The sequence below is a fragment of the Protopterus annectens genome, chromosome 5.part0 (assembly GCF_019279795.1).
Source record: "Protopterus annectens isolate FY-2018-M chromosome 5.part0, PAN1.0, whole genome shotgun sequence".
Lineage (NCBI taxonomy): Eukaryota > Metazoa > Chordata > Ceratodontiformes > Protopteridae > Protopterus > Protopterus annectens.
Window position 1 is genome coordinate 1,669,118,076 of NC_056735.1, and position 20,828 is coordinate 1,669,138,903.

The following is a 20,828-nucleotide window of genomic DNA, read 5'->3' on the forward strand; positions in this document are numbered from 1 at the left end:
TATGGTTCCAATGCTGCCCCCCCCCCACAGTACATACATTTGTGAAAGTTTGTAAAGAGGAGGTTTTCCACACGAGACAAACAAATAGGGCTAAAGGCTTTCACAATAGGAACAAGGATGAAAGGGATGCCTTACAAAGACTGATGAATAATGACTCATTTATAATAAGACCTGCAGACAAGGGAAGAGCGACCATTGTAATGGATAGCTCATGGCATGAACAGAAGATGTTTGAATTATTGAATGATATCAACACCTATAAACATAATGAAGACATGAGCTGGATAAACTGATAATGGATATGAACCATAGTCTGTATAACCTCATGCTAACACATTTGATTAGTCCAGAGTTATATGAATATTCAAGTCCCTGGCTGTGTGGTATTGGAATTTGAGTAGCTAGAGCTTGAGTGGCTGTCGAACACCCCCTTTGAAATTGTGGGACCCAATTTGGACCATTTTGGTGGATTAACCTGTGTAGAAAATAAATAGACTGGATGGTACAGAAACCTGGGAAGTAAAAAGGCAGAACAGTTGAAGAAGCTACAGGTGATGGAAATGAAGTGCCTGAGAAAGGTGGTAGGATGCACACTGTGGGACAGACGAATAAATGAGGACATAGCAGAAGCTAAAGTAGCTCCAATTGCAGAAAAGATCAAAGAGAACAGATTACGATGGTTTGGATACATGTGTAGAAAAGCAAAAGACAATCTGGTGAGGAAGGTTTGGGACAGACAGAAAGAAGGTAAGAGGAAGCGAAGACATCCAGCAAAGAGGTGGATGGATTGTGTGAAAGAAAATCTGTGACAGTCAGGCATGAGTGTTGAAGAAGGCAGGAGTGTGGCACAGAATGAAGAGAGTTGTCAACAGTTAACATGATACCCAACCCCATGTAGAAAAATGGGAAAAAGGGGGCTGATGATGATGATGATCTGCATTCTCATCACAACTTACAAAATCAGTTTCAGAGAGTACCAACCCAAGACATTTAATGTGTCTGGTGTCAAAGCTGTGTTTGCAGTCATTTTCAGCCATATAACTTCCACATATTTCATGCTTTATCCAGACAGAGTAGACATAATAGAAAGTGGTTATTCTGAAGGGTACATCTATAGCTGAAGATGTAAAGGAGATAGTTTTCTCATCAGTTTAAATTGATACAGCACACCAAAATGGATAATTGGGAAGTTATCACAGATAGCATAAATAAGTGTCAGCAGAACTTTTGACATTTCTTTGGTTCATACCTTACCCTCTTAGCTTACCAGGGTAGTCTCTGACTCCCAGTGACTGATGTGGATGAAGCAGGAATCTGAAAATAGATGGATGGATAGGTGAACAGATGAATGCTGTTTTAACATTGCCCAAATATAAATCATTAATTTTCTCTATATATATTCAAATGTGACACAAGTTTATATACAACTACAATATTCTCTAGTCAAAGAAATTCCTACATCTTCACAAGGCCAACCTTAGGCCGATTGGACCTATTTGGCAAAATACATCCCCACACCATCAGAGGGCCTTGCACTAGGCTATGCCCTACATGACCCAGATATGCTCCCTTTGTAGTTAGTTTCTGTCACCAAGTATTAAACAGGGTTTTTAACCCAAACTGGTTGGATTAACCATCCTTTTTTGTATACTGCTCCAGTTACTATCTCATAAGGTAATTAAAGCAGATTTAATTTGAAGACTAATAGAGAAGTACTATGCTTTCTTTTGCTTCTGTTGCTTTCATGGGATTTATACTTTGTTGATAATAGGTTCATAGGTTCATACTAGGCTATCTGCCCTAGGGCATTTATAAGCCTAGCCAGAGTGTGTTTGGCTTTCGCCACCCATTTTAAAATAATTTTGCTATGCCCTTTTTCGAGGTTAGTATACTGTGCCTCTGTCTAACAGTGACACAGATGTGATACCCGGGGTAAACCTACAATCTCCCATCCACTCCATAATGAATACAGTTACAAGAAATTACTGTTAGTCTCAGAGAACATTGCTAGAAATACTAGTTAGCATAAAATAATAACAGACAAGAGTGAAGTGAGTTAACTTCTGATCACTAAGACTTGTGGCAGAACATTACCAGTTCAACTGTATGGCAGCAAAATGCTTGGTGCAGTCACAGATTGGAGCAGAATAATCCCAGAATGATACATGAGGTGTATGAACTGATTGATGGAAGGTAGCGCTAGACAGAACAATCACTTACTTTGCTGAAAGCAAAAAAGAAATAACAGAAACTGATTGACTAGTAAATATATATATAGCAGGAGCACCATAGTTTCAGAGACACATACAAAATAGGGGCAAACAGAAACGTAAAGCTATAAAAAGGCTGGACTGCATTGGAGATTTTTTTTTCTGGGGGGGGGTCAGTGTTAATAGAAAGCTAATCAAACCGTGGAGTTTTGTATAATCTCCCTACATCCATGTGGGTTTCCTTAAGGCATTCTGATTTCCTTCCTCATGCCAAACCTTGTTACATAGTGACCACTGTAAATTATCATTGCCTGCAATCCTTACCGTCACTCTTGTGACTTTGGATATGGCTGCTAAAGATACGCATGTATTAACCCACTTACCCAGTATAACAAATAATTAAACAAATAAAAGGAACTTTCAGAAATATGTATTAGTGAATTGGTGGATGAGCAATGCCATTTCTAAGGAGATGTCTTATCATTGTTATTATTACTGAGTTTTCTGAGGAGGATCATTGGTTTTATGTGTCTTTGTGGACAGATATAGTCTGTAACACATTATGAGAATTAACCAGGTAAGAGCCCCTAACCATTCAATGCAAGTGCAGAAAATGAGGGAAAACTCATGAAGGAAGAAAGTGACAAGAAGAGATGAGAATATATAATGAGATTAAAAAATGTTGATGCTCTTTTTGGGGGACCTACAACCATTAAGCAGAACAACACTGACTTATTTGACCAATACTTCCTGGTATCCAAGACCACGGGACATATAAGGTGAGAGCTGGGGACTGTGAAAAGTCATAAGATTTTACCAGGTTCTTTGTATCAACATGAACTGAACTTGTTTCTTAATAGCATACTCTGCTTGGTGTTGTCTGCAGCACCTTTCACTGAATGCATTCTTCCAAACCTCTTCAGAGTATATATAACCCTTCTGTGCTATATACAGTTTGGCGCTGTGAATATAACTAGACAAAATGAATAGAAATATTACTTTACTACAGTACTCTTGAACTTAACTTGCAAAGATGTGTGTATACATTTTATTTAATTCATTTATCAGAGTAGAACATTGCTCTATCTAGAATGTTTTCAATCTCAGCATGACAGAAGTACAACCAAAAAATCAATAAGCTTTAATCAATATCACTGCAACAGTGGTAATGAAAGGCCAAGCATGCAGAGAGGTTTAAGTCAGGATAATATACAGCATCAGTGAATATAATCATAAGTAGATGTGATACAAGAATTTATTGAATAAAACAGGTAAGAAGACTAGATGTGCAAGTCAAACATATCATAGAGTAGAATGTTTCTATGGAGAAAATAATATACAAAGAACAAAGATTTACAGTATGTACAATTTTTGGTCATGAGGTGTGAAGGAGGTTGAGGCATGAATCAAATGAGTGGCAGAAGGAAAGAAGGAGCGACAAAAAAGATAAAAAGGAGATAAAATAAAAAAAAAATTATGTGGGGGGGGACAAGAGGGAATTGTCTATTTATCTTCTACCCAGGTTAATCCAGTGCAGACAGTGCTACAGGAGATTTAAATGTGTTTACTGTTAAGCCAGGATGCACCCACCTAATGAAGCACTGTGTAGATACACAGCCCAAGTGGCCCATCAGATAGGCCCCTCATAGTGTGCCTAAGCGAGGTAAGTAGACCCTGAGAGAGAAACTACAGGAGATTGGATCCCAGGTAATTCAGGAGTTTAATAGCTTGCTTCCATTATAACAGATCGTATGACAAGCTATAAGCTAATAAATAAACATATATATATTTTTATTTTAATATACAGTAACAGCATATATTCACAATACCTAATCTGAAATAGTCTTAAGTCCAACAAGCCAGCAAGTGAAGGGAAGGGTGGAGTGATAGATGAGAGGTCAAGAGAGGGGCTTCCACCAAAATGGTCCAAATTGGGTCCCACAATTTCAAAGGGGGTGTTCGACAGCCACTCAAGCTCTAGCTACTCAAATTCCAATACCACACAGCCAGGGACTTGAATATTCATATAACTCTGGACTAATCAAATGTATTAGCATGAGGTCATACAGACTATGGTTTATATCCATTATCAGTTTATCCAGCTCATGTCTTCATTATGTTTATAGGTGCTAACATCATTCAATAATTCAAACATCTTCTGTTTATACCATGAGCTATCCATTACAATGATCGCTCCTCCCTTGCCTGCAGGTCTTATTATAATTGAGTCATTATTCATCAGTCTTTGTAAGGCATCCCTTTCATTCTTGTTCCTATTGTGAAAGCCTTTAGACCTATTTGTTTGTCTCGTGTGGAAAACCTCCTCTTTACAAACTTTCACAAATGTATGTACTGTGGAGGGCAGCACTGGAACCATAAGACTTGGTTTCTTAAAATGTGTAGCCACATTTGTCTCATGTGCCACATTCATATTATTCGCATTAAACATTTGTTTTGAGGCTATGTTTCTAGCAAAATACTTTATATCAAATACAAATTCACTATATCTTGATGGTGCTGCAGGAATAAAGGTCAGACCTTTGTTTAAGATCTTACATTCATTGTCTGTTAATGCATAATTCAATAACTTCACCACTAAACCTAGTGTCAGATCATTTACATGGATATTTTGCATTTCTTCCGGTACCTGCATTAAGACTGATTCTTCTGATGCAGGTCTTTTGTTTAGTCCAGAGATATATGAATATTTCTTGGTGAAAGATCCATTAGTACCAATGATAAAGGGGATGCCAAAAATACATAAACAATTACATAATCGTCCTATGTGACCCATAGTCTCAGGGGCAGGTTGGATTACGGAAACCCTTTCCATTTATATAGAACAACAACTAAAGGGACCATTGACTAAAGCAACAACAGTCTTAAGAGATACAGAGGAATTTCTGTTGACGTTATCAAGATACTGTCATGATAAAAATCTCCATAGAGGTATATTACTGGTAACTATGGATGTAAAAACCTATTTGCAGTCATACCGAACAATTATGGTGTTGAATCCATTAGAAGATTCTTGCACATGACCAATGAATATACTGCAGCTGATATCATGCAACTGTGCTACTTATTAGATATTATCCTTAAGCAACAACCCATGTCTGGGTGTGGATAATGCTAGATTTACCCACAGTTGGTGACCAAACAAAGAGAACCATGGGTAAATCTAGCATTACCCACACCCAGATGTGGGTTATTGCTATTATACAATGACATTATTTAAAAAAAAAGAAAACTTACTTTTCTTAAATAATGTCTTTGTATAATACCTGCATGGTGCCCTTCTGTGGTTTTCCGCTATCCTGGGGCTTTTCTGATGTACTGCACATGTGTATGATTATGCAATACATCAGAGCTGTGTAGAGGAAGCAACAGAGAAAGGAAGATCTCTGTTGCTTTTTTAAAGCTGTCTCACTATGTTAAATGAGTTTAACATAACGAGATAGCTTTAAAAAAAACAATGGAGAAAGGAAGATCTTCGTTCCCTTTTTTAAAGCTATCTCGCTATGTTAAATGAGTTTAACATAGCAAGGTATCTTTAAAAAAACAATGGAGAAAGGAAGATCTCCGTTGCTTTTTTTTAAAGATATCTCGCTATGTTAAATGTATAACATAGTGAGATTACAGCAATGGAGATCTTCCATTCTCCGTTGCTACCTAACACAAACAAAAAAAAATTCAAGACCTATACTAATGGAAAAAGTCCGGGCATCTGGACCTTTTTAAATTAGTATATGTTGGATTTACAGTGGGCATGCTGGTTGGGCTGGCCAGTCAGCGTGCACGTTTTGGAATACTAATCGGCAATCATTGTATAATAGACAATAATGTTCTAACCTTTTCGAAACTAATATTATATACAGAAGTGGGGGGGTGGCAATGGGCACATCATGTGCCAACTCATATTCAAATATAGTAATGGCACAGTGGGAGCTGGATTTTGTATTTCATACCAATAACACCTGGAGAGATAAGCTCTTTTATTACAAATGATTTGTGGATAACATATTTATGTTATGGGATGGCAGTGAAAATGAATTGGGTCAATTTGTGAATTTCTTAAAGTCCACTACAGAATTTATTGACTTTGAGGTCAAGAGTTCCAAAACAATCACTGACTTCCTAGATGTTACAATAGTTAAACAGGAAGATGGTAATAAGCAGACTTGAACCTATAAAAAACGATGCTGGTGGAACAACACACTGCATCGTACAAGCATGCACCCACTACATATTTTTCCACAAGTGGTTAATAACAAATATTTATGGCATTCTAGGCTGAATACTGAGGATAATATTTATGAAGAATGTGTAATACATACAAAGGAAGAACTGCTGCAGAGAGGATATAAAGACCAAGAAATGAATGATACTATAGTGAATTTGTGACATCTAAGAGCTACTAAGGGTCAACCATATTTTTATAGGAACCATAACCCTGGTTGTGAAGATGATTTAAATGGGAGAAGGACAGAATGACATTCCATGAGATATATATTAACATACAGTAAAGATGCTAAACAGATATGTGATATAATTAGAAGAAACTGGTGGATTTTAACAACTGATGAGTCAATAAGGCATATAGTAGGAGACAATCCGAGCTACTGCTGTAAGAATAAGAAGAATTAAAAACAGTTACTATGTCAAGGCAAAGAAAAAGTGGAGATGTCATATACATAGAAATGTGGTACCTTTAGATGTGTTCAATGTCATGTCAGCATCTGATGCAAGATCAATGTTTCCAACATCCGATCACAGGCAAGACATATAGAACTCCTATATTTGTGAATTGTGCAAAGAAGAACATTATTTATGTTGCAAAGTGCATGAAGTGCACTGCCTTCTATACAGGCAAAACAAACTTCCAATTTAGGATCAGGATACAATTGCATGTAAGGGACATTAAGAATAAAAATAGCACTAATGCCCTTTACAAATGCATTAGCGTGAACCCTGATAATTTCTTTTGTTTTATGGTCTTGCAGGTGCTGAAATCTAGCATAAGAAAAAAGTGATTTGAAAGGACTGACTGAATATGAGGAAAGTAAATGGGTTGCTGACATAAGGGCATACAAGGAACCAGGGCTTAATGAAGTACTATCAATGAAACCTATCATAAAGAGGCATCGACTGAGGCAATGACATTTATTGGCCACACCCCCTCCTTTTCACTTGTGTGATTGGCTAGTTCAGCTTGTGAATGTGAAGAGAGACATCAGAGTTTTAATGCATTACAACAGTGAAGAAAGGATTTTTATTGGGTAGTTTTAATATTTAAATGAGCACTTGGTAACAGGAAATCAGATCTGAAGAAAGCTAAAAGCCAAAAGTGCTCATCTCTTTTATTTTATGTGTTTTTAGAGTTTACGTGCTCCAAATAAATATATTCAGCCATGGCATCACTTCCTGTTTATGCATTTGTGGATTTAACTTCCTGAATTGGTTCGTTGGTTTACCTGGATTTAATTTATCAGTTTAGAATTAGGGAGTGATAGGTTCTTTAGGGTTAAGTAGGGGAACAGTTGTTACAGATTATGAATATAAGGCTGAAATTAATTCTGTTGTAAATATGCTGAAAGATAAAGCACTGAATAAAAAGTTTGCTTGAATATATGTATAGAGTTTAGCAATGTGAAATGGGCATTCATACTATATGTACAACAGACAGGCTTCTCTTCACCGCATCAGAAAAAGCCTAACAAATCAATATTGGAAAGCAAGTATTATATGCTTTTTTCATGTTTGCAGAACAGTTTACAAATATCCATTAACAGACAGGAACAGCAGCAAAATAGTTTGTACAGATGTTTCCTTTTAGAATTCTGTTAATGGCATCCTCACATCAGCAAAAGTGCTTACAAGTAAATCATAAAAGGACAATAGAAAAGTCTACCAAGAGGAAAAAAACAAAATCTATGTGCATGATTAGAACTGTATATAACTGTATTAATTCAGATATGTTATAGGTATTTTGGTAGAAACACACTTGTTTCAAGGTATTCTATGGAGAAAGGAAAGTAATCATCTATACCGTTTATGAAGAAAAACTCTGTAAATATATGCTACAAACTGACAGAAAGAGTACGTGTTGTTTGTTATAAAAATAAGTTATCTGTAACTGTGCTTATAGCTGCAAAATATATTTCTTTATCAGTGTGCAATTTGAAAGGCTTTGTGCTTTAAACAGACTACAGATGGAGTCATGCAAAGCTCTGTGTCTCTGATTCAGCAGTAAACAGCACAGCAAGACTGTGTGTCTTAAGAAGACTTTGGATCCAGCACAGCATAGAAGCAGCGCAAATTAAAATATATTTTTCAATGTTGACCCTGCGAATGTTCCTAGCCTGTATCCAAAAACGGGGGAGTGAGTGGGTAATGCTTGTATAAGGTCACACCTGTAAAAGCACAGTAACTAATGTTTATGTGAAGTACTTCAGATTTCTACAGTTTTCTAGAGTTTGCAGCAATAATACAGTTTATTAGACATCTAAATCCGGAGTGAGACTGCAGTACAGGAAGGTGAGCAGTTCCATAAATTCTCCAAAAAAGGTACAATACAAAGTTGTAAGACTGAAACTGCCAGTTTTGCTGTACCAACTTCACATGTGACTACAGAGACTTTTCAACCATCTACAGTAAAGCAGCCTGGCCATCTACCTCAATGTTGACTGTTAAGAATTTTTTTCTGTGTTACATACAGTATGAATGCCATAAAGGTAATAATAATAATAACAGAATGAAATGTATATACAGCATATTAGAAAATGTAAAACCTTATTAGGGCAAGTTAATAGTAAGGCATAATGCAAATGGATTGCAATATTTGACTGGTATCTGAAACAAAATCATGTGTGGTATAAAAATGTTTATTGCGAGTACAATGTCATAAAAATACAGTGCATGCCACTATTTACAGGTTAAACTGTACAGACAAAAATTTTAATGGTAAAGAACCAAGAAAAGTTAATATGCTGACATTATATTCAAATGTTAGACAGTTATGTTCTGTCACCAGATGTAAAAGGTTTATTTCAGAATTGCAACAACAGTCAAATCAGTTACTGACAGAACCTCTAGTACATTTTGTTACAAAATAATGTAATAAACGTCTAAAACACAGACACAATGAGTTCAGGAAGCTTAGACAAGTTATACATACATTTTTTCAAAAGTGCTTAGGAGTTTCAGATTCAGCAGAACAGGCTCCTGAGACACATCAGGCAAACTATGAGGAAACTCTTGAACAGCAGTTGCAGGATAAAGAAAATAAATTAGCTAAACTGACAGAGACAGACTTCCTGCATACACAGCTAATCTGTGCAAAATAAATATATTTTATAATATGTTTGTGTTTTGAAAATGGTTAAATCTACATGGTAGGATGGTAGGATCTGATTCCTGGACAAATCATTCTCAAATATTTAATACTTCCATTCAGTTAAAGCAATACATTTATCAGTAGTACAGTAAAATAGACTGTATAACTGCCATTCTAATAGCATAGTCAAAATGTACACAACAGTTTTAGTGTATAAAAATCAAATTCAAATAGTTAATAACAGTAAAGATTTAAAGTCACAAGACTGACATGCATGTATTTTCTTTTTATCTGAAGTACAATGCACAAGAATAAAAGGCAAACAACAGCACATATAAATAATGTAAATATAAATGTGTTAGTTAAGCTAATATCTATTCGTTTTTTACAATTTTTTTTATAATTGTATAGTAACACCACACCAAACAGTTAAAGTTCTGAATTTTAAAAATAAATAAAATCACAGATGGTATTAGTCAAACAGTTTTTGTAAAATTAATGGCAGGACAGTTAAATAATTAAAAAATACTGAAATCCATGCAAGCTAATTGTAAAATAATGTCTATTTATATAGTATAAATGCATAGTTATGCAGATCACAAATACTTATTATATTTCTAAATGTTTTACAACTGTAAGTGTATTAACAAATGATTTAAAGAAAAATGCTAAAAGGTTAACTATAGTTTACAGAGTTTAAAATGTAAGCTCAGACCTTCCCAGGCTGGATAAATAGTTACAGAAAATGTTGGGAAAATAAGATCAAAACCAAGACTGATTGCCAGACAAGTGGCTTATATTTTTTCTAAAGCATTATTGGTATTAAATTGTTAAAATGTTTACATGCAACACTATTTGGTAATTGTAATAAAACATCACAATTGTGCAACTATGCCCTTAATAATCACTTTGCAAATAAATATTAAAAGTAAAAAACCTTAGTTACATCAAGCACAGCCAGCAAATGGGCTATAGTATAGATACAGTTCAAATAAATTATGCAGAAAGGTATAAATACCTACTAGTAGTAGTAAACAGCAACAGCTTTATAAAAAGTAGACAAAGGTCTATAGTTTAGTAACCTAATAAAGCAAATGTATAACCAAAGTATTGGGCTGGTATACATTCTACTCTCACAGCATAAATCAAATAAACAATACTGCAGTGTACTACAAGGGGAGGGGCACTCTCTCAGATTTACACTGACTGTATAAGCAGTACTGCACAAGGGTCTGAAATAGAGTTACAGGAAGAAATAATATTTCATTCCTTCTTGACAATACTCTTTTAGGAGGGGAAGGAAAAAACAGGTATTCGTGCATAAGAGACACTGTTAAACAGATTAAATCTGAAAGTCCAAGATATTTATGCCAGTTATTGTTGTATTGTTTAGTATTAAATTGTATTTACAACCTGTTAAACTGTAAAGCTATACACAAGATGATTTAAAATTGCTTTATTACAGCTATACAAGAGAGAGTAAAGATATGTAAAAAATTGAACAAGACTGGTCACTATTTTAATATGTTTTTGGCAAAACAATGTTGGTATAAAAAAGCATGAATGTTTCTAATTGCTGAGTATGTAGTTTAAAATAACAGGACGTATGCCTTTGGTGCCAATTCTACTAGATATTTCTAAAGAGACATAAAGAGTTTTCAAGATTTTGCTTAATATTAATGTTATTAAATTTGTAAGATTAGACTAAATGTACTTTACAGTCTTTGTATGTACAAATGCAGAAGAATTCAGTACAAATTATAGTATTTGTATGTACAAATGCAGAAGAATTCAGTACAAATGAAATTAATGTCTAGTAATGAATATGTGTGAAAAACCATGTTAAAAAAAATGGGTCCAGGGTACCTACTAGATTGAAATGCATGAATAGTAAACAGTCTGTGTAAATACATACTGTAGAGGTTCTCCTGTTCGATTCTTGGCTGGAGTGCCTTCTGTGTGGAGTCTGCATGTCCTCCCCTCGGATGAGTGGTGTTTGAAAGACATGCGTAGAATGGACATGCCTTTGCTGACGGTTGGACCTCAAGCTGGCACCTCAGCACCCGTAAAAAATCTACTGCCAATCATTAGCGGACCGGAGTTCCACTGTGGCGACCCCTAACCGGGATAAGCCGAAAGAAGAAGAACAACAGGATATATTGTAATAAGTTCAAAAGTAATTTGTCAAGTTGTAATATTACCACTGGTTTCAAGTTGCAGTTTTATCATTGGTTTTTGGACCAACATTTTATCTGTACTTGTATTGGTTACCCCAGCTAGAGAAAAAATGATATTAAAATATTGTATTCATACAGCTAATGGACTAATATGTAAACAGCATTTTTCAGAGTATATTTCACTGTCAATTAAAGTTTATGGGCAGTTCAGAAATATAACCACAATGGTATGGTTAAAATGACATTGAAACTGTATATTTTCAGCAGTGTATAAATGCTTGCATTAGCACATAGTTATTGTCTTTTATAGAGGGTCTATATCAGAACACCGAAAGTTCACATTTTTGAATGTTCTTACATCGACCCCTAATCAGCGAACACTAACAACATCGAACATTCAGAACAGCAAATTTTTTCCTAGGGAAAAAAATTGCTGTCCCAAACACATACACACAACACAAGCACACCAAACAAACAGCAATCCACACACATATACCCAAAATCTTACAGCTAACCCTACACTAAACTGTACAAACACCACTAACTATCCACTTACCTTAACCCAAACCCCAAACCCTAAGGTCCGTCACTATTGCACACTCACCTCACCCACGCCCTAACCCTAACTCACCTAACCTGTCCTAACCTTCACATCCACACAATTGCACACATACCTCCCTCGCGCCCTAACCCTAACTCACCTAACCCATGCCCAATCGCACACTTACCTGAACCCGACCCGTAACTTTCCACCACAGCACTGAAAATAGCAAAATGACAGAAACGGGCAACCGAATTCTTTCCCTAGGAAAAAATTTGGTTATCTGTCATTTTGCTATTTTCAGCATTCGCTGAATAGGGGTCAATGTAACAGCATTCGAAAGTATGAACTTTCGGTGTTCTGATATAGACCCTTTTATAGATATTAGTCTATTTTTAATCTTCTGATATAAAATTATTAATAAAAGTAAAGAGTTAATTCAACAGTTGCAAAGAGGAAATGGAACAGTTCTAAGTCATAAATTAAATTCTGTGATTGCAAAAGAATAAATTAATCGAGTTAAAAAATTAAATTAAAGCAAACATAGCTTATAACTAATAAAAATATTTCCACAGAATGGTCTGCAGAAAAAGTTGTTAAATACATTCAGTTTTGGTAGTAATACTTAATATCAATGTATTAACTGTGTAAAATTGCATTTTGACTTGTATCAAAAAAAGACTAAAGGTTTTGTTTTTTAATGTGTTTCTATATGATCTAATCAAAAAATACATATCAGTATAAAGTGTTTTGAGTATGTTTAAAAAAAAGAAGGAATTGTTAGAGATTATGAATATAAGGCTGAAATTAATTCTGTTGTAAATATGCTGAAAGATAAAGCATAGAATAAAAAGTTTGCTTGAATATATGTATAGAGTTTAGCAATGTAAAATGGGCATTCATACTATATGTATAACAGACAGGCTTCTCTTCACAACATCAGAAAACGCCTTACAAAGCAATATTGGAAAGCAAGTATTATATGCTTTTCTCATGTTTGCAGAACAGTTTACAAATATCCATTAACAGACAGGAACAGCAGCAGAACAGCTTGTACAGATGTTTCCTTTCAAATTTCTGTTAATGGCATCCTCACATCAGCAAAAGTGCTTACATGTAAATCACAATAGAAACGTCTACCAAGAGGAAAAAACAAAATCTATGTGTGTGACTAGAACTGTAAATAACTGTATTAATTCAGATATGTTAGAGGTATTTTGGTAGAAACACACTTGTTTTGAGGTATTGTATGGAGAAAGAAAAGTCATCATCTATACTGTTTGTGAAGAAAAACTTTGTAAATATATGCTACAAACTGACAGAAAGAGTACTTGTTTTTTGTTATAAAAATAAGATATCAGTAACTGTGCTTATAGCTGCAAAATATATTTCTTTATCAGTGTGCAATTTGAAAGGCTTGGTGCTTTAAACAGACTACAGATGGAGTCATGCAAAGCTCTGTGTCTCTGATTCAGCAGTAAACAGTACAGCAAGACTGTGTGTCTTAAGAAGACTTTGGATCCAGCACAGCATAGAAGCAGCACAAATTAAAATAAAATTTTCAACAGGGATTTTAGGTTTTGGGAGGGGGATGAATATTTTGAGCCTTGGGAGTGATCGTGCATTGAAGGCAGAAGGAAGTTTAGGTTTAGGGAGCGATTTGGAATGAGAGGGAATGGGGACTTTAGGTTCAGGGATCAGAGCTTTAGGGTTAGGGAGGGGATGGGGACTTTAGGGATAGTCAATTGAGTTTTTTTTTAGTGTTAGGATCAGAGTTCTGTTAGAGATAGTAAATGTTACGGTAGATGAGTTACTGGGAGATAGAGCACTTACCGAAATGAGCAAGTGGTAGCGGGGATGTGTGTCTTGAGCATATGTAGTATACCCTTTCAAAGGCCAGCCCTGTAATCTTCATATATCATTTTATGACTTTCTAATAATGAGATAGCTTCATTTACTGTAGTAAAGTAATATTTCTATTCACTTTGTTAGTTATTTTCGAGATGCCAAATGTTATATAGTACAGAAATGTTATATATTCGCTGAAGAGGTTTAGAATAATTCAGTTGCATAAGTTTGCTGATTTTTGTATGGATTTGATTTGATGTTTACCAGCACTGCAGAAGCATTAGTGTGACTGAAGACATCTTGTATTTGTGCTGGCATGTTAGCCAACACACAAAAAATGACTAACAATAAGCATTTTAAATCATTAATTGGCAAAATTGTACTGGAGTGAAGAAACAGCATTCTTACTGTACACTTTGAAGAAGTCATTTTGAACAAAAAATTGAGAAAATGCCAGAGGTACTGAAAATCTAAAAAGCTGTTAGCTACAGAAAACGGGCAGTTAGGTAGAAAGAAACTGTGAGCATAAAATTACAGTACAAAATAAAATGATGGGAAATTAAAAAAGAAAATCTAATTAAAAGAAAGTGTAGACTTACTGTAGAAATTAAATCATGAAAGGGGAATCAAGAATCAAATTAATGAAACTGGAAAAGGAATGATGATACTATATGGAGCAAAAAGAATAAAAACTAAATTATAATCTGATTGAGCACAAGACTGTGTACATAAAATAGAAGATTCATAAGAAAAAATAAAAGTCTGAGATGCACAAATTGTTTAAGAAAGAATAAAGAAAAGGGACATACTAGTCAAACGAAAACAGGCAAACAAATGCACTCTTCCATTATATAAGAACACTGTCTCAGTCTGTAGTCAGTCTTGCAGGCATGACTCTCAACTGTACAGATTTTCACCTCATATTTTTGGTCTGTTCCTCATAAAATTTGTGTTTTTATGGAAAATCACTGAAGACTGACGTCACTAAATAATTACAGGCATTTGAGTTTGAGACTTCAATTTATCCTTCAGTAAATGCATGTTAACACACATCCTGTTATTCTAGGAACTTTCTAAGTTTATAAGAGCAATAATTAAAATCTGTCCCTATTCTTTGGGCCTTTGCCCCCCCCCCCATTATTTTAGGTTTTGTCCAGATTTCTTGTGCTAAGAGATTGAGAGGTAAGCTTGCAAGAGACTCAATACCAGAAAGTTACAGTTTAAGAAATACTGCGTACAGCATCACGTTTTTAAGATAGGATTTGATGAGTAAGTTTAGGGGAAAATTAATATAACTGATTATGTGAACTAATGTCATCTATAATCATTGCAGAATTGTTGTGAACTATTTGAATGAAAAATGTCTGACCGTGAGTGAATACATGGAAGAAAGACATAAAAAAAATTCCAAAAACTGTGTTAGATTTATGTACACATACTGCCTTGTTATCTAGCAAAATAATAAAAACTGCATGGATACTTTCATAGATCCTGTGTGGCTTGTAATATTTGTGGTATTAAACTCACATTCTTTTTTCAGTTTCCACTGAATAAAGCATTCAAGATTCCTGTCAGTCAAAACCCATGCCTACAACTGTATTTAAAGACCATTAAGTAGAAGCAAAGCAGCAGGCAAAAGAACCCACAACCTGGAGGCCACCCAACTAAATCAGATTGTTGGTGAGCTTCACACCATTGCATCTACAAATCTGCATGCAGGGTTGGCCTTAGGCCAATTGAATTTTAATAAAGGAATAGCTTCCTTTTGGGTGATGAACTTGATCCTTCCCTTTTCTAAAGATCCCACTTACAGTTCTTTTGTTTCTGTTACAATATTCAATACTTTAAATATAGTTGAATTAGACTTTGATTTCCATTTTCAAGTAATTGCTTTTTTGATAGTCACCAGAATTAAACTTAACATGGCCTTACTATGTCTAGGCAATTCAGGTCCTGTGTCCCAGCTTAGAAGAAGCATTTCCTTAGTTACACCCATTTGCTCACCCAACATTTCTAACAGCATCAGGATTTTTTAAAATCTGCCAACCCATTACTGTCCCAAAACATGTGTTCCCGATTTGTTCTTTCTTCCCCATCACACCTCCACCATTTGCCATCTACCTGAGGAAAATTCCTTGGAGTCTGCTTGGGGTATAAAATACCTTTGCAAACACTTCCAAGCAAAAATCCTAAACCTTCTAGACTTTGTCGTATACTTGGGAGCCATACAAATGTTCTCCCATTGTTTAATTTAAATTGATAATCCAATCTCTCTTTCCCATCTTTTCTAACCTCCCCTGATTAATTCTTATAGTTATCCTGCAATATGTTATATACTGTACTAATTATCTATTTTGTAACAGTAGCTTCTACTCTGCATTCAATTAAAAATTCTACCACAGCAGGTCTTTCACTTAGGATTCCGCTATCCCTTTTTCTTTGCCTATAGTCTAATATCAATCCCTAGTAGGGAAGGCAGTCTTGAGCCTGCAGTTGAAATGTTATCCTAGCCTCATCCTATTCTATTACCTTTCCCTCTATAGTTATTTGCTCCAGTATTTTGGTTCATTTGACAGTTTTCTCCTTAAATTCCAGTTCCTCTTGCCTATTCTCTGTACTCCTACTTGCAGTTATCCTTATTGGCAAAATACCATTTCTCCATTCTCATGTTGACTTAGCTCTTAGAATGATTTCTGCTACTTTATGAATATAATAGTCTGGATGACTGGTATTACTCTCCTTAAGGATCTGCATCTAAAATCCCACTCTAGCCTTATTTCTTGAATAGACTCCCTATTTCATCATCACCCCCTTCCACTTTTAATTATAACTTTCTGCTTCTGTTAAGTATGTGAGTTTGATTTTTGTTGTTTGTAAAATATCTCTTCAAATCAGATAAGCCTAAACAACCTTATTCTATTAGAAGGAACAACTTATCCCACTTAACCCTTGCCCTCTTCCCCTCCCAGATAAATTCCTCAACTCTTTATAAATTATTGTCAACTTTTCCTCTGAAAATATGATTGACCTGTATATAAAATTGAAGGAACTAAAAAAATTTCACTGCTTTTATCTTACTATCCATAGCCATAAGAAAGTTTCCAGTTTCTCAGTTTTTGTATAATCTTTTGTTTAGTTTCCTCCCACATATTCTTAGCTGCCATAACAGAAGCCTTTTTTAATCTGTACTCCTAAATAACTCATCTTATCGTGTCCCCATAAGCATGGGTAATGCTGAACCAATTAATATGTGGGTACAAAATTTATGGCTATAGCTTTTGTTTTATCTTCATTGCTTTTATGTCTTGAAAAGACTTGAAACTGTCTCAAAATGTTCCACAACACTGAGATGTCCTTTTCTGGATTTATGAGGTACAAAATAATATTGCCTGCAAATAAAGCCAGCTTTTTTTTTTCAAAACAAGTTTATTGTTTTAACACATAAGAGAAATATCATAACAATTTTATACAAATAATTAAAAATAGGTATTATTATAATATTCAACAAAACAACTAAAGTATTTACAAAGACATCCACTACAATCAGATCAATTAATTAAACTAAAATACTGTGCTATTGAAATTAGAATTTTTTAACAAATTTTGTAAATTATCCCATACAATAAAATGTGATGTTTTTCTAGTTGTTCTCATTCTAATTGTGCTTATTTCCATATGACACATTATATTCATAACATTTTTAAATTCATTGAACGAAGGAGGTGTATCTGAAATCCAATTTCTAGTTATTATTTTCCTAGCCACTGCTAGGATAGACCATAACAAGGGAAGCTTAATCTTTTAACACATTGAGGTACAGGTGTGTTGAATAATATAAGAGACTTAGAAATAATGAAATTATCTGTAAAAGAGCCTGCAAAATTCATTAATTGACTTCCAGTATTCTTTCAACTTCATACAGTCATAAAACATATGAGCCCAGTCAGCATTAATTTCTACATTACATCTCTTACATAGATTATCTTTATTATTAATTTTATTCATCATCAAAGGTGTATAAAAAGATCTATGTAAAAATTTCCATGTATAAAGTCTCCAGACAATGGAAGATGTAGTTCTATAAGCAGATTCCAATATATATTGTTTATCTTGTTGAGTTGGTGGGTCCCCATTAATAGAGGTGAAATAATTCCAGTATGAATCTACATTGTAAAAAGTTTCTTGTCTGATAATTTTATGTATATATGAAAGTTTACCTTTATCAGAAACTTTATGCTGTAAATTTATTATCAAGTAATCAATCAGTTTTGGAATAGATTCTTTAACTTTTATAGACATTAGATCTATTCTATCAATGAGATGTTGTCTAAAGATCTGAACCTCTAACCAGCAAGTTTCTCTTAGATCAAATTCTTGTTTTAAGAAATCTAGATTTTTAACTTTATTATCAGATATCAGCTGATACCAGTACTTTAGATTATTATCTATAGCTAAATGAGCTCCTTCAGAAGTAGATGACATAAGCATACCCTGAGTATAAATTATAGGGAATACAATAAAATTCCATTCCCTATACTTAGGGTGCATGAATATAAAGTTACGATAACTAATAATAATATTTAATGGGTAACAGACCATATGTTTAGGTGTAATAGGTGAAGTACAAAATTGCTTTAGCAACCACAACATGGAATTATTTATAATCATATTTTTATGTGTTAAGGAGATTTTCATGAAGTGCATACTAATTAGCTCCCAATAATCTTTCCATTTTGACATATGACCGATCTATTAATAAAGTAATAACTTTTATAATAGAAGAGATAATATATAAATTAAAGTCTGGAAAAGAAATACCCCCTTGAGACCAGCTATTAGTATGTTTCTTTAATGCAATCCTAGGTCTATTAGGTGCCCATAAGAAATTTAACATTAGTGTATTCAGTTTCTTGATAGTTATTTTTGTAGGTGAAAGTATTATTGATTGTATTAAGTATAAAATCTTGGGGAATATTATCATTTTAATAATTGTAAGTCTCTCCTCCATAGTAAAAACATATTATTCCAGGTATTAAAAAGATTTTGTATATTAAGAAAACAGGTATTATAGTTATTATATATAATAGATTTAATATCTTTAGATAGTATTATACCTAAATAAGTTATCTGACCTGAGTTGGGTACATATTTAGTAAAATCACTAATGAGAGTATTTTTCGTATATATAGGTAGTATTTTAGTTTTTCTTCATTGAATATTAAACCAGAAATACTTTTAAAATTCATCATTTTATCAAATAAAGACTGCATAGAAGAATTAGATCCTGCTGATGTAATTAGAACATCATCTGCAAAAGTTGAATTTTTGATGTTGTATTTTCTTCTATTTCAAAACCCTCTATGTCAGTACTGTTTCTAATCAAATTAGCCCAAGGCTCCATTACTAAAGTGAATAATAGTGGAGAAAGTGGACATCCTTGCTTTGTACCTTTAAGAATGGGTATTTTTTGTGAAACATATGTTCCTACCTTAATATAAGCCAGCGTTCCTTTGTATAAATGCTCAATTAAACTTACAAATGCATCAGAGAAATTTGTGCATTTCAGTAAGGTAAACAGATAGTCCCAACTTACTGAATCAAATGCTGAACCTATATCAAGACTAATAAGTGTTAAATCTTTCTTTTTCCTATTTGCAAAATCAATTAATGTTAAAGTTCTTCTTATATTATCAAAAGTATTTCTATTTACAATGAAGCCCGTCTGATCTATGTCTATAATGCCGGGATAATTGTCTTCAATCTATCAGCAAAAATACTCATAAACATTTTATAATCAACATTAAGTAATGAGATGGGTCGATATGAAGAACATCTAGTTGGATCTTTATTAGGTTTTAAAATTGGTGAAATAAATGTATATTGCCAAGATGGGGGTTATTAACTCAGTTTGGGCCAGAATAAAACCTTATGTATTAATGAATATGTAGTTTTAGAAAGGATTTTATATATCTCTGGTATAATACCATCATTACCCGGTGCTTTGTTTGATTTAAGCTTATTTATTTGTGTAATAACTTCTGTATATGAAATACTCTTGTCCAATAGTTTAATCTGTTGTTTATTAAGCTTTTTATTCATGTTTGTGGTTATAAACTCCTTTATTTTATCTTTAGGTTCCATGTTAATGTTGTTATGGTTAATCTTGTGAAAGTGATTTCTAAATTCATCCAGTATTTCTGGTATACTAGAAACATTCTTCTTTTCCTTAGAGAAAAGATTTCTTTGATATGGTTTTGTTTATTCAATCTTTTGTTTTATTTTTAAGTCTATGTAAGTATTTGGGGCTTATTGAATAAGACAAAACTTGTATTTCTCTAAAGTTATTTTAACTTTATGAGTTAAAATTTCTTTGTATTTCTCATTTAGTTTGTTTATTTCTTCAATAACTTTCTTGTCCATAATATTTTCTTTATTATTATGTTTATAAGAGTCTAGTTTACTTTGAATATCTAACAATTCCTTATCCCAAGATTTCCTTTTGTTATTATACCACCTGATACTTTGTCCATATAGATATGATTTTAAGGCATCCCAAACATAGACAATGGAGACTTCAGGAGTATTATTTATGTCTAGAAAATGTTGTACTTCTGAAAGTATATATTCTTTATAGTCTTTTAGCTGAGTTAAGTATGCTGGTATCCTTTTGATCTGAACATTATGAGTATTTTTTATCATGAATTCAAAAACAATTG